Source organism: Pinus tabuliformis, chromosome 8, assembly GCF_031772625.1.
Source record: "Pinus tabuliformis cultivar Carrire ecotype Pingquan chromosome 8, CPIR1, whole genome shotgun sequence".
NCBI lineage: Eukaryota > Viridiplantae > Streptophyta > Pinopsida > Pinales > Pinaceae > Pinus > Pinus tabuliformis.
In genome coordinates, this window is record NC_142294.1 from 822303950 (window position 1) to 822329525 (window position 25576).

Consider the following 25576-nt stretch of genomic DNA (forward strand, 5'->3'; position numbering starts at 1 on the left):
TAATGGATGTATTTTTCTCTCCCTTGAAACCATTTTCTTTCTCTTTACCCTTAAACGACTTTTTACTACCTTCTTCTGAGATGTTTTTCCCTCTTGCCTCGAGATGAGTGGCTTGCACACACACATCAACTAGAATATTGGGATTAAACATTAAGATAGTATACCTAAGGTAACTGTGTAAACCCCCTATGTACTTCAGCAAAGTGTCCTGTGACTGCAAATATACACCTAACATCAGAGACCTTTTTTCTAAATTATTGGGTGTAATCTTGCACATTTTGACCTTTAAGCTGTCTAAAGTTCTGCCAATTCATGATGGCTTTCTATATATAAGCTAGAGGGTATAATTATCCTTGTATTGCAACAACGAAATAATTCCAAGAAATAGAGATCTTACTGTGTTTTTTAATCTCCTCTTGGGTCTTTGATTCGCACTGTTGGGATGGGGTCCCCCGGGTTAGTTTTGGGGTTAAAAACCCAAGTTTTGATGTAAAGTTTGTAAAAAGATGTAAAGTCTCCATGATTTATGGACGCGGAGCGCGTAGATAGTTAGAATTCAAAAGGGGATTTTTGATTATGTAAAATCAAGTCAGTTTTGAGATCCACCCATGGCTTGTGGACCATGGGACTGTATGTAGAAAGCTATAAATAGGTGTGTCTTAGAGAGTCTAAGGCATGTCATAAAGCAGATAATGAGGAATGTAATGGGTCAATAGCAGATAGCGCGGAAAATGAGTCGTAGAGAAGGGAAATGCTCCACAGCTGAGTGTGCGGAGGCCTAGGGAAGAGTCCACAGCTGAGTGCGGGGACCCCTACAGCTAAGTGTGCAGGGAAGTTTTGAGTCTGTAAATCCGAATTGAAGATCAATAAAGAAAGTTACCAAAGAAATCTTGTGTACATCTGTTTACCTCTATTTATTTATGCTTGAAATATATGCTGCTAATGAATAATGTGTTATATTGATCTAAATGTACATGATCCTATTGAATAAATGTTAAATAATGTATGCAAGCATGTTTATGTGAGTTCACGAAGACTGTGATAAACTCTGTTATGTTTATTAAATACTTAAGTAGATCTATGTGAACTCTGATCAAGGATTGTTTTATGGTGCACGTAAGTGGATGAATAGACTGTTAAGGGTATGCAAAGACCGATAAATATCACTACCCTGTCTTCGCGAATTATATCATGGGGGGGACCAATGCCCTTGAGGCAGGAAGCTCCAGTAGGACCAAGTACGGGGTCTGCGCTATAGTGCGCTATTTGTCACGTGGTTGGAAAACATGTAACAGATAATTGTCATTTGCTGCAAATGCTCGTTCAAACACCACAACAATTGTTCTACGATTTCTACAAATCGGTGGGCCACGATGAGTGCCACTGTCATAGCTATGAATTGATGATGGAGTGAACGCCTACCTATCGAATGCAAGCAGAAACTCAGCCTCCAGATCAGGGCACTAGGGGAGCACGTGGAGGATATCAGGGGCGCAGACAAGGCCGAGGAGGAGGACCTCGTAGAGGTTGTGGATAGGTAATTTGTTGTAATTGCGGGACACTAGGGCACTACGCGTGGGAGTGTCCGAATCAGACACACTTGTCATGTCAATATTGCACTCAGTTTGACCACCTAATATAAGAATGGCATGTGTTGATAGCTAAGATGCAGGAGAAGAAGGCTCAACTCAGCGCCCTACACAAAACTTGCAAATGATGATGGATAAGCCCTACGAGGAAGATCTGAATGTGAATATCGTGCTCAGAAGCAGAATAATGACTGGTGACGATAAAGGAAAACAACCTGAAGAGAATGGGTGGGTCCGCAAGGCCCCAGAAAGGGAAGTTGGCTTCAATCTAGAATGCACGAAGGAGACATTTATGGAAGTGAAGCAAAGCTTCGTTGATGCATCTACCTCAGGAAGTTAGGACAAACTACCAGAAACCATTGCGCCCATAGAGATTGATCCCCCTGTACTCACCACGTTCTTAGAAACTTGTATGAAACTTCTGCATGATAGTAAGGCTGTGAAGGGATTACAGGAATTGATAAACAAGCGTGCTGGTAAATAAAATTCTCCCGATGGACACCGAGTAGTCAAAAAGATTGGTAAACATAAGCAAGAACAGGGCGGTGATGAGGCTCACTACGCAAATAGGAGACTACGAGAGGGACCAGGTTATTTTGGATCTGCAATCTGATGTGAAATTTTTCCTAAATGGATATGGGAGAGAATGGGGAGACCTGCGCTGCAATGGTCTCTGATTCAACTAAGGATGGCGAACTAGCAAAAGATTATCCCTATGGGACGACTATATGGAGTCACCATAGATATAGAAGGTGTGATCACGCTGGCTGATTTTGAAGTGATAGAAATTGTTGATGATAGCAATCCATACCCCGTGCTCCTTGGAATTGATTGGGCTATTGATATGAATGGGGTCATCAACTTGAAGAAGCGGACAATGTCATTTGAAAGGAAATAGCTCCGCATTGTGGTATCATTGGACCCTACATAATGACCGCTATACTAAACAGGTATGCGACTATGAAGAAAGTGATGATGATTTGGATCAAATCTACAAAATTACAGCACGAGACCAAGACTAGATTAATCCAACAACGAATGGAAGAATTACATGGGACCGTGAAAGCTCTTGTACCTTGGATTCAAATGAAGAATTGGAGCATTGGCAGAATTGGTTGCATGAAGTATCTACGATGTGTTGTAACATGATGACTAAATCATTGTGCTGTGTGTCATTAGAGGTAAGAAACTTACCCTATTACGATGGTTTAACTAATGTAGATAAGTTTTTGGATGCCTTTGAAAGAGAAGTACCTAAGGATCATTGCTTTCAAGTGCTAGATTTGGCACAACACACTACGCCCACACAGTGGTGGGGTATGCAAGAAGACAACTTTGATTAATGACACGATTACAGGAGGACGATGAGGTTGTGATTTGGTCCTCCGAAGGTACGATTAACCGAGAAATATGATGGGAGAAATGATCCATGTGATTATTTTGCAAGATGGACTAAATTCTATGGAACAGAGCCACAGCCAGAGCAGGTGCACTTATTCTGTCACACTCTGGATATCATCCCTATGAATTTGTACCTGGAAATGCAACTCCACCATGGCACTACCGAGTGGGAAATATTAAGGGAAGGATTCATAATAACCTTCAGTTTTGAGGATGGGTTCGAAAGCATTGCTGAAGCTCTGCAGGAGGTTAAGGCGATGATCTTCCGAATCCCGCATGATCCTTTAGAATTGATTCAACCAGATTGAAGCACCCAACTGCACCATGTGCTGGAATGCTATAATATGACTGCTAAGGGGGAGGATGAAGATCCAAGAAATATTAATATCCCAGAGGCATAGGGCCACTGTGAGGTCGAAGGCTTGCAGATAGAAAATATGGACATCACTGTGCCACTGAAAACCAAGCAAGTGAACAATTGTACTGAAGCAGAATCAAAATTTGTGAAGATTGGAGGTTACAGGGATGATGCATAGTGGATAATGTTGACGAGTACGAGTACAGGATATTTTTCCTATAAAATTTTCAGACTTAAAATGCATCATAGGTGACTTGGGTGTGATGAAAATTACTTTGAAGGCGGACACGAAGCCTATTAAGAAGATATCGTATCGCCTTAATCACAAATACAAGGAAAAGGTCCACTTGGAGTTGGACAAGATGCCTGAGGCAGGAATTATCAAACCTGTGGAGGAATCTGATTAGGAGAGCCCAATGGTGGTCCAAGAAAAGAAACAAAAGGGAGAAATATGGATTTGTGTAGATCTAAGGAAGCTTAATGACACTTGCATCCATGATCCTTTTCCAACATCGTTTATTGATGAAGTTATGGATAATGTTGGAGGGCAGGAGGCCTACTCATTCACTGATGGATTCTCCCGAATACCATTAGATTAAGGTTGCGCTAGAAGACAAGAGTAAAACAACCTTCGCGATGGAATGGGGTTGTTTCCAGTATACGGTAAAGCCATTTGGACTCAAGAATGCGCCAATGATATTCTCTCGCGTAGTCATCACGGTGTTCAAGAAGTTTATTCACAAGTTCTTGGAGGTGTATTTTGATGACTAGACAACGTTTGGGTTAGTAAAGCGCCATGTAGCTAGTCTATGCTTAATGTTGGATATGTGGCAGAGATATCTGATCGTGTTATATACCTAGGGGGAAAATATGGGGTACCAAGGGAGGTACCCAAGGTAATAATGTAATAATGGCAGGGGCCATAGTAATAAATAAGGTGGTTAACCCATGTCATGTAAGGGACCACAAGTAGTTAATAATAATGTAATGGTTTCCATGGTATTAGTTGATGGTATGAGGGAACCATGGTAATGACCCATGGTATTGTATGTATGGGGCCTATATAGAGGCTGAAGCAGAAAAGGTTACAGGTGCTGATACATCAGAGGACGGCTCAGTGGTTGAAGCCATATTGGAAAAGAAGACACCACAACAGGCACCACAGCAGGGTGAATTAAAGAAAACGACATCGTGGGTTAAAACTTCAACATATCATCACCCGCATCACCCCGCAAGACAATCATCAAGATGGAAACCAAGTAGTCACATGACGGATAGCGAGGAGATAAGATCCACCCACTACACATCAACACAGAAGAGCTGCCACAGTCAACTTCCATCTCAAGCGAGCGAGGCACCAGCGAGATCGAGGGTTCACCTTTCTCTTGGATGGCTAGATCCACGTGCATAGTACCAGTGGACTACTCTTTGAGTAGATCTTATTATCTATGTTCTTCCCATGTTTTGGGGACGAAACATGCTTAGGGGGGTGGAATATTATATACCTAGGGGGATAATATGGGGTACCAAGGGAGGTACCCAAGGTAATAATGTAATAATGGGAGGGGCCATAGTAATAAATAAGGTGGCTAACCCATGTCATGTAAGGGACCACAAGTAGTTAATAATAATGTAATGGTTTCCATGGTATTAGTTGATGGTATGAGGGAGCCATGGTAATGACCCATGGTATTGTATGTATGGGGCCTATATAGAGGCTAGAGACTCCACATGGGAGATAGTGAAGTATTATTGTATGAACAGGCATATGGCTTGTGGAGTGTTCTCCTTCCTTAAGGAGTGAATTTATGGTGTTGCCCTACCTTAAGGGTTTGATAATAAAGAAGCATTTCCATCTATTTCTATCTTGTTATTTCTTGGGTTTATTATATTTTCATATGTTTCTGGGTTAGATCTACAACAGATCGCGCTGAACCTAAAGAAGTGTTTATTCTTCATCCCCTTCGGGATTTTGCTGGGTCATATGATGTGCAAGAAAGGACTAATGGTGGACCCTACCAAGATCGCAATAATCGTCAATTTGGAGGCCCGGAGGAGTGTCAAACAACTGCTTGAAACGCTAAGCCATACTTGATATTACCGAAATTTCATTAAGGCTTATGCTCAGATTACCATGCCTATGGAGGCGCTATTGAAGAAGGATGCTAAATTTTGTTGGGATGAAGAATGTCAGCGCAGTATGGATGTATTAAAGGAAAAGATGGTCACTGCGCTGATCTTGGTCTTCCTGGATTGAATGAAGGAATTCCATGTGCACGTTGATGCCTCGTTTATTGCGTTGAGGGCAATGTTGACACAAGCCGATGAAGGAGAAATGGATCACCCTATAGCCTTTGCGAGCAGGAAATTATCAAAGGCTGAGAAGAATTACTTAATGATAGAGCGCAAAGGATTGGCTATGGTGTATGCACTCCAAAAGTTCAGACACTATTTGTTCGAAGGACGTTTGAAGATGTACACAGATCATTTCGCCTTGAAATACCTAGTCAATAAGCTCGTGTTGTAGGAATTTACAGGTAAGTTCCTTAGACAGAACACCAAAGGACAATGCTCACAAACATATCACAGATCAATACACTAGCATTCTTGACATGGTTAAAACCTCAAAGAAGGAAACAGTCCATGGCCTGAGCCAACGTGGCCACTTCAGGCAATTTATTAATAAAAGAATGAAAATTTACATAAGCTTCTCTCATGAATGGTTACCAAAGTACATAGTAAAGAAACACACTTTACCTAACTCTACACTAGACCAAGTTATACTTAACTATTTCCTATGTGTCAGAATATCCTAACATCCACCCTTAAGAACAACTTGGGAAATGATTGAAGGATGTACAAATATGAAACAATAGGAGAAGGAAGGAGACATTAGAGCCTATCTCACATTAGTGACAACTTCCTAAACTCCAACCATAAATCGAAGTTTAGTAAACTTCTTCTCTATGAGAGCCCTTGTAAATATGTCTGCAACTTGATCATTTGTTGAACAATATTGCACTTCAAGAACATGGTCATGAATGAGCTTTCTGATGAAGTGCATGTGTAGTTCAATGTGTTTGTTGCACTGATGTTGGACTGGATCTTTTCATAGTTGAATGGCACTTTGATTATCAAACCAAAGTGTAGTCGGATGCTACTACTAAAAGCCAAACTTTGACAAGATCTGACGAAGCCACAGGGCTTCCTTACTAGCTTCTACGACACCACGATACTCTGCTTCTGCTGAAGAAAGAGAAATGGCACTTTGTTTCTTGCAAGCCCATGTAATAGATCCTGAACCAAGAGTGAAAACATAACCTACAGTACACTTCCGATCATCAGGGTCACCAGCCCAATTGGAATTAGTGAAACCAACCAATAGAGGAGATGCTTCTACAATGTAATGAATCCCAAACTGAACTATACCTCAAACATAACGAAGCATTCTTTTAGCTGCTTTCTAATGACTTTCATGTGGGTTTTGCATAAACCAAGCAATAAGGCCAATAACAAAGGAAAGGTCAGGACGTGTATGGGTCAGATACAAAAGTTTTCCTACAAGTTGATGGTATAAGGTAGCATCAACTTCAGGGGAAGTACAAGTGACTGAAAGTTTGGCTCTAGATTGAAAGGGAGAAGGGGATGGCTTACAATCTTCCATGTGAAAAGGGCATAGAAGATCACATGCATACTTGGACTGGGAAAGGGAAATACCTTCCTTTGATTGCAAGACTTGACGACCAAGAAAATAATGCAAGTGTCCTAAGTCTGTCATTTCAAACTTCCTTTTAAGGCTGGACTTCACATGGCTTATAAGGTTTGGATCACTACCAATAAGGATAAGATCATCAACATAAAGAACAAGAATGACAAGAGACTTTCCCACTTTCTTGGTGTAGATAGTATTGTCAGAATGACACCTAGAAAAGATAGTTTCTAAACGAAATCTATCCATTTTGGCATACCAAGGGAGAGGGGCTTACTTGAGACCATAAAGGGATTTCTTAAGCCAACATACAAGGCTGGAGTTTGTTTGTATAAAGCTAGTAGGTTGTTCCATATATATTCCTTCATGTTAGTCCCCATGCAAGAAGGTAGATTTAACATCCATCTGATGGACTTCCCATTTGAAAGAGGCAACAAGGGAAAGAACAAGGCAAATAGAGTTCATTTTGGAAACATGGGAGAAGGTTTCAGTATAGTCAATGCCTTCAAATTGTGAAAAATGCTTAGCAACAAGATGAGCTTTATGTTTATCAACTTTTCCATCTAGTCCATACTTGGTTCTATAAACCCATTTGCATCTAACAAGTTTATGTCCCTTTGGAAGAGGAACAAGATCCCATGTATCATTTGCCAATAATGAATGATATTCTTCATTCATAGCTGCGTCCCAATATGGATGGCCTGAAGCTTCTACAAAGGTGTCAGGATCATAATTCGTTGAAGCTTGAGCTAGTAAAGAAGAGGCTCTATCGAACTAAGAATGTGTACGTTGCTAATCTGTAGGATCACTGGAAAGAGCACCTACTGTATCCCGAGTAGCACAGACCCATTTTGGAAGCTGAGGAGCTGAAGGAGGATCCTGAGAAGGTGGGCGAGGATTGTCATCCTCGCTGTCATCATCTAAAGAAGAAATATTTTCAGAAGTAGAAGGGATAGAGAGAGGTGGCACATCCGCCGAACTAGGGTTGTAGGCCGATATATTTTCAGCAAAATTTACATCTCTTCTAATGATAACATTTTTGGACTTAAGAGGAATAATTATATATCCTTTGACATCTTCAGAATATCCAACAAAAATACATTTTTCACTCTTAGGTTCTAAATTTTTATGTTTCTCATCTGGAATATGGGCCCATGCTTCACTTCCAAAAACACGAAAGTGACTTACATCTGGTTTAATTGAGTTTCATGCTTCTTCTGGAGTGATATTATTTAAAACCTTAGTAAGAGTGCAATTTACTATGTAATTTGCATAGTTAATTGCTTCTGCCCAAAAATTAAGACTAAGTCCTTTAGATTGAAGCATACAATTAACCATTTCCTTTAAGGTGTGATTCTTCCTTTCAGCTACAACATTTTGTTGTGGAGTATATGGAATAGTATGTTGCATTTGAATTCCATTCTCAGTGCAAAAGTTGATGAATTTGTTGTTAACATATTCTTCGCCATTATCAAATCTTAGCTTAAGAATTTGATGTCCAGATTGTTTTTCAACAAAGGCCTTAAAGGCCAAGAACATGTTAAATACTTCGCTCTTGAGTTTTAAGAAGTATACCCAAGTGTGTCTGGAGAAATCATCAATGAAAGTTAAGAAATACTTGTAGCCAGAGAATGAAACAACTAGAAGTGGACCATGTAAATCACTATGCACAAGCTATAAAGGGGTTGAGGTGTGCCAAGAGGCACGTTTTTCAAAACTATCCTGATGATATTTCCTGAGTAAACATCTAAAACAAACACCATCTCTGCAAGATACCATTGGAAGACCTGTCACCATATTTTCTTTACATAGATTTTTAAGGGAGTGATAGTTTAAGTGACCAAATCACTCATGCCAAAGTTTGCTGACTTCATCATTATGAGCAACAAATACTGAGGGAAGATTTGATGACCCAAAGTTGTTAAACTTATACAACCTTGTAGAATCATCAACAATTCTAGTAGCTAAAATTTGTCTAGGATCTCTTAGGTCCTTAATTAAAACACCGTGAGGTGAAAATTCAACGATTTTACCTTCACTTGACTGAGTTATCTGATATATAGATAGAATGTTGCAGGATAAGGTTGGAACACATAATACATCATTAAATTGACCATTGTCTAGATGAACAGTTCCAGTCCCTACAACACTAAGAGATCTATCATCACCAACATATATATTTTTGGTGTTACAATCATTTAAAGAAGAAAACATGGCTTTGTTTTTGGCCATGTGATAAGAAGCTCCAGAATCAATGAGCCACTCATGAGAATGAGAAGAAGAAGATACATTTTGTGCATACCCAAATTGAGATGCTTGACAACCACATGCATAAAGTTTTATTCCTGAAGATGAAGTTGAAGTTGAAGAGTGCTCCAAATGGATGTTATGCTTCTTCATTGCTGCTTCCAAGGCTTCCATCTTATTACAACATTTGGATTCTAAGTGGCCATCTCGATTACAAAAGTGGAAATTCTTATCAATCTTCTTCCCTTTTTTTTATTTTCCTTATCATTTTGTTGAAATGATTTTTCATTTTGAGACTGAAATTGCTTATGACCCTTGTTTGGTTTAGGACTGTTCTTTTTAAGATACTACTTCTTAGGATTCTTTGAATTTGGTTGCTACTGGGCAGCCAAGTCTTTCTTAGAAGAGTTTCGAAGATTAAGAAGACCAAGGTATAAGACATTTTGTTGTTCTCTTATTAAAGAATCACAAAAGTCATCAAAAGAGGGGGACTTGTAGTCTTGTCCTTGAGAAATAAAGGCTTCTCTAGTAGAATAGAAGATGGAAACAAACACAGAGTAGGCTGGTAACAACTTAGTAAGAATGGAATAGATAAGGCTACCATTCTTAACCTTAACACCTTCCAAGAGAATTCTAAGGGTCTTGAACTTGGACAAAAAATATTCAATGGAAGAAAAATTATTGGGGTCCAATTTAAGCAACTCATTTTCAAGTTGAAGGGCTCTAATTTCGTTTTTAATTCCAAAAACTTTAGTGAGTTGTTTCATTGCTTCATTAGGAGTATCAAGTTCTGCGATATGGAATCTAAGGTCTAGAGAAATAGACATCCCTATCAACCCACGTGCTTGATCTTGCCTATTTTCCCATTTGATTTCCTTATCTTCATCTTGAGGTTTGGTTTCTTGGCCTGAGACTATTCTATAAAGACCTTTACTTCTAAGTAAATCCACAATGTAGAACCACCATTGGAAGTAGTTAGTGTTGTCAAGAATAACTTGGCATGAACTTTCCATTTTAGTAGAAACTGAAGGTGTAGATGCTAAAAATAAGTGTTCCAATAGAAATATCTTGAAAAATTAGGCTGATTAAAAAAAACGGCTCTGAAAACAACTTCCGGATGAAGAAGTTATGGCTTTTTAAAGAAAAGTTGTTGAAGATATCGACGAAGTGCGTGAATATGCGGAAATGGATGATAATGTTATATTTAAAAAAATCTCCCCCCTTTCCAAACTTAATCTAATTATCTCAATAAAAAAAAAATGTGACTCACTTTTATAAATAAGTGAAAGTCACTTTTACAATGGGACTTTATGAGCTACCCACTAAATTGTAACTTAAATAAAAGAGAAAGAGACTTTAGAATTATAAGTGACTTACTTTTTATTATGGGTGAGAAAACTTTTACATAAAGTAACTTTAAAACATAAGTTACATGTGCTTTTTGAAAAAGTAACTCAACGAAAAGAAAGACTTGAACTCAAGACATCTATTCTCATAAAGTAACTTTGGACCAAGTGAGCTAGTTTAAAAGGTTAGTAATTTTTGGAAAAGAGGAAGGGTGGTTTTTTTTTTTTTTTTTTTTTTTTTTTTTTTAAAGTCATTGAAGCTTTGGGGTGCGTACTTACCTGAAAAAAATCACAAAACTAAAACCACAAAACCCAACACGGACATACAAAAAAAACAAACCTTACGGCTTGAAGTTACCCTTAGCCGGAAACTAAATATTTTCCTCAATGTTTCTGATTTTCTGAGATCACACTAAGGTGTAGCAAAAAAGAGCATACGCATGAGAAAAATCCTTCCTTTTTGTCTCTGATTTTCCTAGATCACACAAAGTCGCGGGGAAAAGAACATACACAGAAATAAAAAGTATAGATCCGGTAATAAAAAACAGAGAGCTAAATAAACCAAAATAAACAGAGAGATGAATAGCTAGAACTGCAAATAAAGACTATTACCTCCAGATCTTAAAAATGATGTAGCTAGGGCTATTAAAAACCTTTTTGCATGAAATGAAAGGGGTTCCTCATTGGAACAAATGCTCCTAACACAATAGAGCAGTCCTCTTGGCCCGAAAGTAGTCAAAAACTATAAATCTAGGAAATGACAGTCGGATGCAGTTCTATGGGCTTCAAATTTGGATAACCAACAAATGCGGCGCTCAAATAGCTCTGATACCATGTAGGAATTTACAGGGTAAGTTCCTCATACAAAACACTAAAGTACAATGCTCACAAATAGATCACAGATCAATACACAAGTATTATTAACATGGTTACAAATTTCACCAAAACTTCTCTCATGAACGGTTACAAAAGTACATAGTAAAGAAACACACTTTACCTAACTATACACTAGACCAAGTTATACTTAACTATTTCCTATGTGTCAGAATATCCTAACATGTGTTGGGGGGGGAATATGTAGATGGTTGTTGTTATTTCAAGAATATGAATTTGAGGTAAATTTGAAGCCAGGAAGGTTGAATGCAGGACTTGACCATTTTTTGCGAATTGAAACAGGGGAGGAACCTACTGATTTGGAGGAGGGATTGCCCGACGCGCAGCTCTTCATGGTATGCGTAACAAATAATCATTTTGTGGATATTATCCACTTTTTGACTACTAGAACAGATCCCGACAAATATACTAGTCAACAAAAGAAAGAACTAGTGGTGCACGCAACAAATTTTTCAGTGATCACCGGAAATTTGTATAAGATGGGTGTTGATGAGATATTGCGATGGTATGTCCCCAATTTTGAACGAAGTAGCATCCTATTTGAAACTCATGGAGGGGCTGTAGGAGGACATTACGAAGGAAAGGCAACAACACAGAAGATCTTGCCGCATGATTATGGTGGCCTACGTTGCATAAAGCTTCTAAAGCATATTGTAGGGCATGCGATGCATGTCAAAGAACAGGTAGACCATCGCGGAGGGATGAAGCCACTAAACCCTCAGGTGTCATTGACTTTGTAGGACTGATTGAGCCCCTAGGCAAGACAGGTGTGCATTATATCATCACCGTGACAGAGTATCTAACTAGATGGGCAGAAGCAACACCAGTGAAGGATTGTACGAGGGCCACATCAACAAAGTTCTTATTTGAGTACGTGTTAACCAAATTTAGCTACCAAAAAGTATTGATGAGTGATTGCGAAACATACTTCCTTAATGAAGCAATCAACATGTTGAACGAAGAGTTCCAAGTTTATCATCAGAAGCGCACTCCGTATCATTAGTAGGATAATGGGGTAGTTGAGGCCTTTAATAAGATCTTAGAGAACGCGCTAACAAATATTTGCAACACATGGTGGAATGATTGGGATGTGCGCATACTGATAGTACTGTGGGCGTACAAGACTACTTGCAAAAAGCTAACAGGTCAAACACCTTTCTGATTGGTATATTGCATCGAAGCTGTGATTCCAATGGAATATATCATGCCTAGTCTGCGCATAACAACTTTCAAAGGGATGTCAAGCTGCAAAGCCTTGGAAGAATGGCTCGTGCAACTGATGGACCTCGAAGAAGACCAATTCTTAGCTGGATTCCATTAGCAAGTGTATAAGGAGCATGAAAAAGCATGGCATGATCGACACATCAAGCTGCGCACGTTCAAGGTAAACGATTTGGTTTTATTATATGATATTAATTTCACTAAGTTTCAAGGAAAGTTTCAGATGCACTGGCTGGGGCCATATGTCATCAAAGAAATTACATATGGAGGTGAAATTCTGCTCGTGAAGCTGAATGGAGAACCTTTTCCGGGAAGAGTGAATGGAGACCGATTGAAGCCATATAAAAGAGACCCAACTCAATGACTATATGGTGGCAGGAAAGTGTTAGTGCTTCGGGCAGTTGTAAGGGAGCATGTGAGTATAAATTACCCTGCCATGGCTAGAAGACTACGCGACGAATTGGCTACACAAAAGCTGGCGATGGTGTAGTATCATACTTTATGCAAAGGTAGCTACGCTATGGACGATAGTACCACGCCACACAACTAGAAAGTGACTATTGACGATTTGACGGCCCGAAGACGGGTACAAAGAGTGGGCTGGAAGAATTTAAGGTCAATATCTATAAAGATCGACCGCCAATACAACATTAATGATCATATTTTTGAGGGAATGGTTAAATGTGACTCCAAAAACCCCTATAAATTACACGTGTCAATCCAAAAAATTAAACTTTTCACATTTCAGGATTTCTCCAAAATTTGTTGTTTGTTGATGAGTCGAGCCTTTTGGGAGATTTCTTTGCCCTCACAAAAGTGTCTATTGAGGCCTGTGAACTATTTATGGAGAATATGAGTATGGACATAGCAGCCTTTGATGCCCAAGGCCCTGAAAAATATGATGTTGAAGCTACAACGCCAAGGACGACAAAATCCATGGCTGAAGAAAATATGAAAAAGTCGGTATAGACACGCGCTTCCCCAAGGGGACATACAGCGACCCCAACCCAGGAAAAAGGAAAACAACCAACCAAAGGCAAAGAGAAGTTTATTGACTTGGAAGCAAAAGACAGCCAGGGAGCCGAAGATGTAGAGGATGAAGGAAAATATCCCATCACAAAGCTCCCTCAATATTTCCCTCCGAGGAAGGGTAAGGAAAAGATTCCCAAAGACCTAGATTCTGACAAATTCCTCGTTTCCACATCCCTGCTACTCGAGAAGTTTCCATTCGAAGACCACAACTTGCCTAACTTCTACTGTTGAAGATGGAGGATTGGAATTTAGTAGATCTCACTAAGTTACCCCACTTATCGACATATACCTTCATGAAGCGCATAGTTTACGAAGACATAGTTATGACAGAATTGGAAATAGATGAATGGGCATGAGGCGTTGAGCAATTCGGGATGCTTTACTTGCTTTGGGTGCCACACTACCACCGCACCCCAATTAACATAGCGTGTATATGCCAACTGCTCACACTGGTACATGATGGGTGTTTATGGCTCGAAGGGCCTATCCCCATCACTGATATGTTGATTCACAGTCTTACACACTTGCCGCATGACGGGCTGAATCCGGCCAAGGAATTTGGTTGGAAAATAGGGGAAAGGGACCTTGCATAGCGCATGAAAAGAACTTATAAGCTGGTAAATAAGCTGTGAGGATACTCCATCCTGTCCATATTTGACCCTACAGTTTAGTTGGCTATACAAATATTGGTAGGCAAGTTAATGAGGAAGTGTCGCACAGATGAAGTTCCAGCACCTGTCATTTCTTGAGCAGCCCGATGCACGGAAAGTGTCATATTCAATTGGTCCAAATACCTTTACCAAGAGTTCCTCCCGAATTGCTACGAGGTGCAAGATGAGACCAAGTTATTCCATTACACTTGGTTGATGCTATCTATTGTTCTGGTTGTGTGGGAGTTGCTGGAGGATAGCCAATTTCCTCCGCTGGAAAAAGGGTTGTCAGAGGTAGCACAATTCGCTTCCCTATGGGCTACGAAGAACCCCACGCATGTTATGGAGACAAAGATTTTTTGGGTCTTGATGGAAGCAAGTTTCCACATGGCCATCAACCAGCGCCCAAGGTTGTCCCCAACCTTGTACACGCAGATGTCCACCTTTGCCATGTTTAAATATGACTTTCATAGAGTTTACATCTAGGCCCGGAAGGATCCCACACAGAAATGGTATGACCTACCCTATTTGGTTTCAGATTCTAATGTGTGGTGCTAGCCATCCAAGTGGCGCGCCCCTTTGGATTTTCCTACCGGGCCAAGCACTGGTGCAGAAAGTACGACCGCAAGGAAAAGAAAGGAGGCAGCCAAGAAGGTTGCGCAGAACTTGGCGGCACAAAAGGAGAAAGGTGTAGCAGAAAAAGTGCGGCTCGAGGAGGAACGCGCTGCCAAGGAAAGGGCATAACACAAGCAGCGCGAGGCCTAGAAAGGTGACAAGTCACCTTCAATAGAAACTGAGATAGAAATAGGGCAAGATGGCGTGGTAGGGCAGTGCACAACCTCTGAGTGGAAGAAGAGAGATTTGGAACATCAAGGAGGATCAAGGAAGAAGCAGAAGGCGCAGAAAACACAGGTTGATCATTTGATGATTACATAAAGCATCCTAGATGCAATAGGTGATAAAGTACGAGATGTTTCAATAGAAATACTGCAACAACTGGAACAAAAATACACTCAGTCCTTAGGGGGAGTCCAAAAGGACCTTCACGAGTTGCAGCTTCAGGCGACTAAGATCCAGGCAGAGGTAGGTAAGGCCAGGGGCACAACAAGAAGCTCAGTACTAGAACAATGTGTTGGTATGGAGTTAATTCTATGATCGACGATGGATGTGCCAGTATTTCACTTTCCTACAGGGTAAGTTCACGCTGAGACCGAGGAATAGCACGCCAAACTAGATAGCATACCAAAAATGGGCTTGAACTTGGCCTCAATCAAACTAGATACATCGCATGAGTTGCTACATGTAATCGTTGGTGAGCTTCACCTTCAGGAACAACATGCCATTAGTGTTGTCAACAAAATCAAGGTGAATAATCGATAGCTGTTTGCCGAAAAGACTCAAGTATTGGAAGAAAAGGAGGCACTCTAGGCACACAACTCACGATTGGAGTCCACAGTTGCAGAGGCATGCCGAATAGTACCGGAGCTCCATATTCCGGACGACGCACAACCAGAAGCAAAGGTTCGAAAATTAGCTATCGGTGTGAGCGAGGCATAGGCCGAGGTTATTTGAGTTCAATTTGAACTCAATATGCAAATAATCAAGCTACAATTGAAGGTGCAGCCATTGACTCCACTGACGGTCTGAGAGCTACGTAGTGTTGTGATCAAGGAAGGATTGGCCACTCTGGATTCCACCATTGCAAAGTGCACAACATTATTTGAGCAAGCAACGGAACTGGTAACTACTCTGCAAGAAGACCCAACCCTACAGAAGCTGAACACAGAAGCTAAGGAGCTGCAAAAGTAGTATGAGGAAGTCAGTGCAATGGTGTGCTCTATTGCTCCAACACAATGCCTAGCCAAATTGTAGGAAGGGAAGCAGCTCCTTGCCCAAGTTGAGGCAGCACAGAAGAAGGAGGCCTTGCTTAAGGCCAGATTGGAGCCCTGGTTGGACGAAGCCTACCAAGTCGTGAACAACATTCAGGAGAAGCTGACAAACTTACATCTCACATAGCAGAAGATCAAGCTGGTCGGCGAAGGACTAGCTATGGAGCAGCTCATCGAACAAGTGAAGCAGGCAGCTACACAGAGCGTTGTTGAGGTAGTAGTTGTGCAGGTGGAGTTGGGGGATCTTTGTAGTAAGATCACCATGACATCCGAGTGACTCGAGGGCGAGTCACGACCTTTGTGTTGGGGGTTTGTTGGGATGGGGTCCCCCAGGTTAGTTTTGGGGTTAAAAACCCAAGTTTTGATGTAAAGTTTGTAAAAATATGTAAAGTCTCTATGATTTATGGACGTAGAGCACGTAGATAGTTAGAAGTAAAAAGGAGCTTTTTGATTATGTAAAATTGAGTTGGTTTTGAGATCCACCCATGGTCCACAGACCATGGGACTATATGTAGAAAGCTATAAATAGGTGTGTCTTAGAGAGTCTAAGGCATGTCATAGAGGAGATAATGAGGAATGTAATGTTCCAATAGGAGATAGTGCGGAAAGTGAGTCATAGAGAAGGGAAAGGCTCTGCAACTGAGTGCGTGGAGGCCTAGAGAAGAGTTCACAACTGAGTGTGCAGACCCCTGCAGCGAAGTGTGCACGGAATTTTTGAGTCTGTAAATCCAAACTAAAGATCAATAAAGAAAGTTACCAAAGAAATCTTGTGTATATCTGTTTATCTCTGTTTATTTATGCTTGCAATATATGCTGTTGATGAATAATGTGTTATGAAATATTGATCTAAATGTACGTGATCCTATTGAATAACTATTAAATAATGTATGCAAGCATGTTTATGTGAGTTCGCGAAGACTATGATAAATTATGTTATGTTTATTAAATACTTAAGTAGATCTGTGCGAACTCTGATCTAGGATTGTTTTCTGGTGCATGTAAGTGGATGAATAGACTGTTAAGGGTCCACAAAGACTGATCGTGGACCTTCGTGAAGGTCTAAAGGCTGTTTTAATAGAGTTGCAGTACCAAGCCCTAAGGGATTATCAATCTGCGCGAAGGCAGATCTAGGATATAAAAGGACATCACACTGATCTCTGGATGTAGAAACTTGGTTCCAGCATCCCCCCATACTACTTCGCTTGAGACTTCAATCCATGCTACATGGATTGATGCCGAAAGGGCCAGTAGTGTAGGGTTTTGTTTGGCACAACTAACTCTGAACCTGGGTTAGGACCCACTAAGCCAACACCCACCATACAATTGTTGCACCCTCCATTCTCAAGGAAGCTAACTGAATATTTATTTCATCCTCTTGAAGGTTTTGAATCCTGCAATAGACCTCCAACTGACGAATCCAATTATCAAGCTTCTCTGCATTCACTTCACCATTATACATGGGCAACTCGAATTTAACATCAAGTTTTAAAAAAGGTGATTTACCAATGCCTTTTGAAGAATGATGATGAGTATGAGTAAGGGTTGTGTTACTGGAAGAGGGTGAAGATGCTTGTGAAGAAGAAGATGAAGAATATGGTGGAGAGGGTGGAGGTTTGTCTCCATTCCAACTACCTCCTCCTAAAGAGCATTCTCCTTTGGGAGGTGGTGTTCCTCTGAGATGATAATAGTCAATTGATCATGCCAGAGCATCTAAGATATTTGTTTTAGGGGTATGGGTTTTGGTTTTTATGGTGGACCAATGCATAGAACAAACTGTAAGAATGATGTATTAACTCTTCTAGGTTGTACTAATAGATAATCAAAGGGATGATATTTAACTTCACACAATGATTTGAATTTATGAGGTGTGTAGAAAGAATAGTAAGGAGATATTATTAATTTAGATTTCAGACAGAAACATAAATTATCATAAGTGGGAAAAGCTTTGTCCAATGTTCAAAAGTTAAACAACCTATGCTTAAAATTACATAACATGTTGACAATTTTATGATTTAGAGGGAGAATTTCAGACAAACAGTCCAATATCTCAGTCTCTTTATGATAATAACTTCAGAAGGAATTTTAAGAATAATTGTAACACATTTATTCTCACCTGATTTCTCTGTAAAACTTAAGCATATGCAGAATAAACAAATTGAATTGAAACATAGTGAAAACTTACAGAAGAAAATGAGACTGTATGACACCAAATTCAGAATCCTTTGCTTTATTATCAGTGATCTAGAAAGAGATTTTACATCAATGCTTTTACAAGATTGCTTATGGAAAGGTACCACCTTTAATACTTCATAGAAGAGAGTTATTTATACAAGTTTAAACAAAATATCCTGAACTAGTTACAAAATAACTTGAAAGAAGATAGGAAAAGAAAAACTATTGCATGATGTGTCTCTAGTAGATAGGAAGTTGTTGATGACCATTCCTTCAAAATTTGTTGTTGTTATGTTCTTGTTGGAATGAAAAGTTAATAAATTGTTTCACACAATTGATCCCACCTTTTCTCACCAGGTATCTTGATTTTTACCATCCTTCTAAGTATCTCATCAACTTTAGTATATCTCTCAAAATTGGGTTTAGTGAGAAAAAGGTGTCCAAATTCATATTTGATGGTGAGGTCAGAGCTCAAGGCTTCCAGAAACTATTTTCCAGTAATATGTCTTTTTATCCCTGCAAATTGATTTTTGTTTGCTACAATAGTATATAATGTTTCATAGAAATCCTCCAATTTTACTAGATGATCATTTGATGACACTATTTCTGGTAACCCTTTCTTACACAACATACTAAATTTAGAATGAAACCTTCTAACTGTAGTGTTCAAAGCTTCACATTTTGTTTTTAGATGAGTTAATAGATTCTCCTTTACTAGGACTTTCTTAATTTCCAAAATAGTAGCTATCCTATCTGGAATGTTCATCTCTTGTAACTGCTGCCTAGTTTTAGAGTTTAATATCCTGATCATCCTTGATGCTTCTTTGGGTTTTGTGCCTAATGCTGCCTTTTGGGTTTCTATCTCTGCCCTGCATTTAGCAATTAGTTCTTGCTACTCAAAAATGATTTGTATGGATGGCCATACTTCTGTTATAGAGTGGCTAATATCTAACCAGTTGTTTTCTTTGTCTTGGGCCAAAGTGTCTGCTATTAGAGTCTTTCTCTCTAACTATTTAACCTTGAGCTCTAACCTGTGTGATTTTTTCATTAACTCTACATACAATGTATCATTTTTTACCTTCTGTGACTCCAGGGCTTGGAACTTCTGGAGTAACTTCTCATTTTGTTGTTTATGTTCTTGTAGCTCCTGCGATAACCTTGTTGTTTCACCTGTTTCTGAATATGAGGCAATGTCAATAGGAGATGAGCTTAAATATGCACTTGGCATTGTTGTCACTGAGGTCACAACAAGCTGTGTTGTCTCTTTTTCTTTGAGCAATTGTTCTATCTGCTCCTCCATTTTATTGATTTGTATGTTTTTCTCAATGACGAGCTTCAACATCTCCTCCCTGTGCTATTCATTTTTTGTCATTTCTTTGGTCTGTGGATCCTCAATTGAATGCAGTTTCAACTGTTTATTCAAGGTTGTAATCTCCACATTCTTATTTTGTAGTATTTCTTCAATTGCTTTACAGTCCTAGGGATCATATCCAATATTGATAATAATATCTTCTAAAGACTTTAATTTGTTATCTTTATACAAGGATGCCAGCTTTTCAATATTAAGCTATGACTGTACATTTGACAAAGCAGTTCTAAGTTTGGAAAGAGACATGGAAGTTGTAGTCATTGTTGAAAATAACATCTCACCTAATTTCCTATGCAAATCCATGATGAATGGGATGTATCTGGTTCACATCAAATGAGAAGATGATCTTCTTGTAGTCTGCTGTGGATTTGAGAAATGGAAGCCGAGCCTGCAAAAATTCCATTTACATCCTTCCTCTTTCACCATCAAAGGCAGAGAGAAGTCTATGTTTAGAAGTGGATGTCTATTTCCAAAACCGACTGTAAACTTGAGATTTAAGACTTTCATTCTTTTGCTTGATTTCCAAAAATGTTGAGAAGATATTAGTATCTCCTGCTGAGTTGGTCTCAATTGATTGGATAATCTACATAGGTCCAGTTGAAGAAGGAATTGAAGAAGTAGAGGGAGGCTTGGGATCAGTGGTCCCTACTGATGAAACATATTCCAATTCTCCAAGATCAATTATCTCTGGTGGCTTGCTTCCTGATGACATTGATAGTCTGGTTTTCAACTTCTTTTGTAAGATATAATACTCTTTACCTGGTTCTGTAGCTGACTGAGTTTCCTCTCTGGCTCTTTTATGCTAAGTACTCTATGTAGCTGGAGTCTTTGTCTATGGAGTTGATATAACCTGTTCATCAACTTCTATGAGAGTACCTTCATACCATTGCTCTTGGTTCATAAATTTTCCAATTCTGGCCCGAGAGTATGGTTGTAAGATGTTGCCTTCAACTGCACTCTGAGAGCTAAAATGATCCCAAAAGGATCATAAGGCTAAGTAAATCTTGACTGGAGGTTCATGTTATTTAGTAATTTGTCTGCTTCTGTACCTGTAGACCTAGTGTTACAAATGAAATTTCCTACCTTGGCTTTGAGTTTAAACTTTGATTTCTTCTTTCCTGAGACAAAATGGACTTCATCCATATTTATCATCTACCTGATGTATTCCAGTGAGAATATTCTCATTGGAACATACTTAGGCGGTTCATATGGAGCCAACTCACTTCAATAGATCCTAATATCAATGTAATTCTGGTATAGGTACCAGTCACCAGTCTTGGTCTGCTCTGATAGGTGAAATGTCTTTTTAATTTCTTCTCCAATTCTAGGCTCTGCTGACTATTGAGTAGTTGAATAATTGGATGTATAAACGAATCAATGAACTGAGAGAATGTAAAGTTATATGATCTTGCTCTTACTAAATCTATCTAGTGAATCACTGATTGATTCACTCCCTTCTCATCTTGTCTGTTCAGCTGAATGGGAAATATATCTTATTGTTGAAAAAAAATTAAATGGATTATGACTAAACTGTACCTAAAAACTCCTTGAGTGGTCAATTTAATAAATTGTTCATGTATATTATCAGCCAAAAAGTGGCTATAATTATACATGAAGGCAGGTTGATATTCTTTGCTAAAAATAGAAAAGAATGCAAGGATGGATTCATCAACAAATTGGTCATTTTCATAACCTATGAGGTATTATAACAGAGAGATAATGTGCCTAGTATCTTTAGGGAACATGGAAGATGAATATGGTGGATTTCCCTTAGGTAATTCAACATCTTCTGGTAGGAAAATTTGAAAGATAAGGGCTCTCTGTGGGAAGGCAAGTTTATTGTAGAGATCCATGAGAGTTGCAAGTGAGAAATAGCTAAGGGAATTAGAGAGAGGTATCATTAACATTTGATTTATTCTCTATGTAGTAATGGTGATCAGGATTTTTCCATCCTGGGTCATCACTGTTCTTTGCACAGGATCATACCTGGCTTGACACCAAGAGATTAAATCAGGAAAGTGATGGGTCTTAAGAAAATAATATAATGACATAAGTGTCTCCCAGAAGTGAATGGGGTCCTCTTTATCAGCATATTTTAGTTTTAACCATGAATGTAATTCATAAAAATCGAATTCACATTCACAGACATTGATCTTAAAAAGGGAATCTACAAGGGGCATATGATCCAGATCAAGGGAGACTGTGGAGGGATTCCCTTCTTCAGCAGTCTTTTGTATCTTTTCTTTAGGAGCCATCTCGCTGCAGGGGAAATTCAGAAGCTATTTTAATAAAAAATGGATAACAGTGGCGGAAATACACAGAATGACAAATGGTGTTGTTGATTTATGGATGGAAGCAAAAAGTGGCAAAAATTGGAACCATGGAGCATTTATAGGTTCAATTGGGCTCAATTTACTATTTAGATCTAGCTGTAGGCAATCAATTTGTAGAAGGATGCAAATTAATGCTTAACGGATGTTTAAACGGTTAATTAGGCACAACAACGACTTTGGAGCGTATAGAAATGGTATTATAACGTGGCGGATAGTAAATGGATGAATGAAATGTATTGGTGACGTGGAGGTTTGTGATTGGATGAGAGATAATGGATGCATATGGCACGGGAAGAAGTCAATGGTCGAATGGAAGCAAATCGGCAGTGGATTTCGATGGGGGGGCATAATGGTTTGTGGTTTTGAGCCTTGGGGGTCAGAAATATTGTGGAGGTGCCATGTCACAAAAACGGTAGCCATGAACACTACTTTTCAACCCCCCCCCCCTCGTGTTAACTGGAAACAACCGAAGGGCAGCGAAAAGGCTTCCTCCGCTGTTGATCCGGGTGGAGTGAACGATCCTCATTGAAAAGTGCTCATTGGTTATCAGTGCCCAATGTGTCATTTTGTCGCTTCCACCAATATGACAAAAGTGTATGATATGACTTATTTATAAGGTCATCAAGCTTTATTTACAAAAATTAAATCATATTTAAGGAACTTTAAGCATGATTAATTAAAAGAACATTTTCAAAGGTGCATTTTGAGCTAGCAACCTTAATTTTATTTTCTAAAGCAAATATTTTTCTTTTATTTCTTATCTAACATTTTCATTTTGCCTTCCTTTTTTAAGAGCAACTATCCTATCATTTTATTTGATATGGACCTGTAAAATAATCATTCCTAACATTTTTATTTTCCAATTTGTTTTTGGTCCATATCCTAACTTATCATTTTTTGTATGGCATTTTGATTTTATCATCTAATAGCTAACTTATAAAAACAAGAATGTTACAAAAAGAGGTTTGGAACTTTCTCCTTGCAACCTTCTATTCCTCTCTTCATATAGGACCTTCACCATCTCTGTCATATCAAAGAAAGCCTTTTTTAAGGTCTTATCATATTTTGTCATGTTTGTAGGTTCTCCTTCATGAGATATGATCTCTGGAGTCTTAACTACAACTTGAGGCTAAACTGGTCTTGGAGATTGTGGCAACCTTGCTCTACTTCCCCTTGACCCAACTTCAGGACTTCCAACCAACTTTCCTTCACCTCTTTTGAGTTTTAACCTTGTAAGCATGACATAAACTTGCAAACAATTAAATCCTTATTTCACAAAGAAAAATCTAGTGCTCTGATACTAAATTGATCTGATTTAGAATATTAGTTTTCAGTGCTAAGATCTTCCTCAAATTATAAACAAAATTCTTTCATTGTGCTTAAGGATTCATCATTTTTTGCAAGTGAAATGAAGATTTTTTATGTTAATTTTATGAGCAATTTAACATAAACTAGAAACTAAAAACTTCATAAACATGTATAGAACATCATCAAAAAAACATTACAACAAGCACATGATAAAGGGGTTCACCCCTCGTGGGCTACGTCTCCTTGGTCCAACTTCCAATGGCTTGTGCCTCTCTATTATGCTCAAAATTGTAAAAATATGTGTTTACAATGCTCAAATGTTTCTGAAACATTCTCCAATCAATTCAGAATACTCAAAAATTGCCATCTAGCCTCTTTTTGCAACCAAATTCATGGAAAATGGAAGAAGCTATGAATTTGCCTTGTTTTCCCCTTACTTGCTCCACAAATTTTTCCACATCTGATAGGAACCCACAATTTCACTCAAAAAATCTGCTAACCGAGCGAGAATTTTTCCGCGTGGCCGCCATAATCCGTCAAAACCGACTGTCCATCGCAAATCACAATCGTCGAAGTCCTGCGGGCTTATAATCCGTGAACAAGGTGGGCAATGTGTGATTGCGATATCGGCCGACCCAATGGGACATTAAACTGCAACCTATAACCCTATTGCATCCGGATATTACAATTGACGGAAAAACCTGGCGGTCTTATACATATGCGAGACCTGTCCATTGTGTTGTGATTTGTGATTGTGATATCACATTGCAAACCAAACCTGTCATGGCTGATTTTGTAATGCCGATCTGCTTCCCTGTTGCGATGTGTGATATGCGATTTATCGCATCACAACCCTGATCTTGTCAACAGTCGATTCTGTAACACCACTCTTCGTTGATATGCAATTTTGTGAAGTGGGAGAACCAATGGCGACCTGCCACTTGGTGCCTCTCGATTCGCTGATGGAGCTTGCCACATCATCCAATCCTCCCATGTGAGCAAGTCAAACCTGAATTTTGACTTCCTATAACTTCTGCATACAAGCTCAAATTTGAGGGCCGTTCACATTGTTGGAATTAGAATGACAAGCTCTTTGAATTGAATCTAAGTTTAACAAGATTCTGACACTTTGATTTTTGAGCATAATTTTGAGCACCTGATCACTTATTAGGTTTTTGAATCATGTAAAACGCTTTTTATCAAGTAAAATATGAATTATGTACCCTCCACATGAATTTGGCCTAAGGACCATAATTTGGCCCACAAGAAGCCTATATATATACAAGGAGTTCAAAGTCATTTGTAGCATCAACTCTCAAGCAAGTTCTGTATCTCGAGAAGAGTTGGAGAAGTGTGAATTTTGTTTCTGGTAGGTCAAAAGAAGTGTGAATTTGGGGAAGTTTATGGAGAGGAATAAAATCGATATTTTAGTGCCTTTGTCTCTCTGCTTTGTGGTCTACATTGGGAGAACAAAGTCTCCTAAGATTTGATTGTCGCCGGAAGAAACATGTTGCTGGAAGCTGTTGCCTAATCGAAGTTGCTGGAATTGGTCGAAGATCTGGGAGGTTGACTTGGTTTGGAGGGAAATTATGGTCTTCGTCTAGAGTAAAGATCCTTAAAGAATTCTATTGAAAGGAAGAATTATCTTGACTATGTTTTCCCATCGAGGGGGTTTTTTCCCTAGCATGTGCCTATATCTTGTGTCTCTTGTTTTGTGACACTCATACACACATAAAATGGTAATTTCTTGATTAAAGATAAGAAAACAAATAAGTAAAAGAAGTTAAATCACTCACAAGTAATTGTTAAGAAAAGAGAATCAAACCCTAATATAATTACTTTGATTTTCCAACATGGTATCAGATCTAAGGTTAGGAAGAGTCGAAGATCACTTTGTTGGCATGGATTATCCCTCTATGGTGAACTACATAAGAATGGGTTACTATATTACTAGAAGCTGGATAAATAAGGTCATCTACTACTTGTTCAACAGGTTCAAGAGTCAAGGATTCTTGGATGCCCTTACATGATCTTTTACTAATGACAATGCATGGATCA

The 25576-nt window shown here is 39.0% G+C and overlaps 1 pseudogene; it reads right to left on the reverse strand.

Annotated features, from left to right (window-relative positions):
* The window catches only part of LOC149238126 (uncharacterized), a 95106-nt pseudogene extending 75298 nt beyond the window's left edge, over positions 1–19808 (reverse strand).
* Between the last annotated feature and the right edge of the window lie 5768 nt (positions 19809–25576).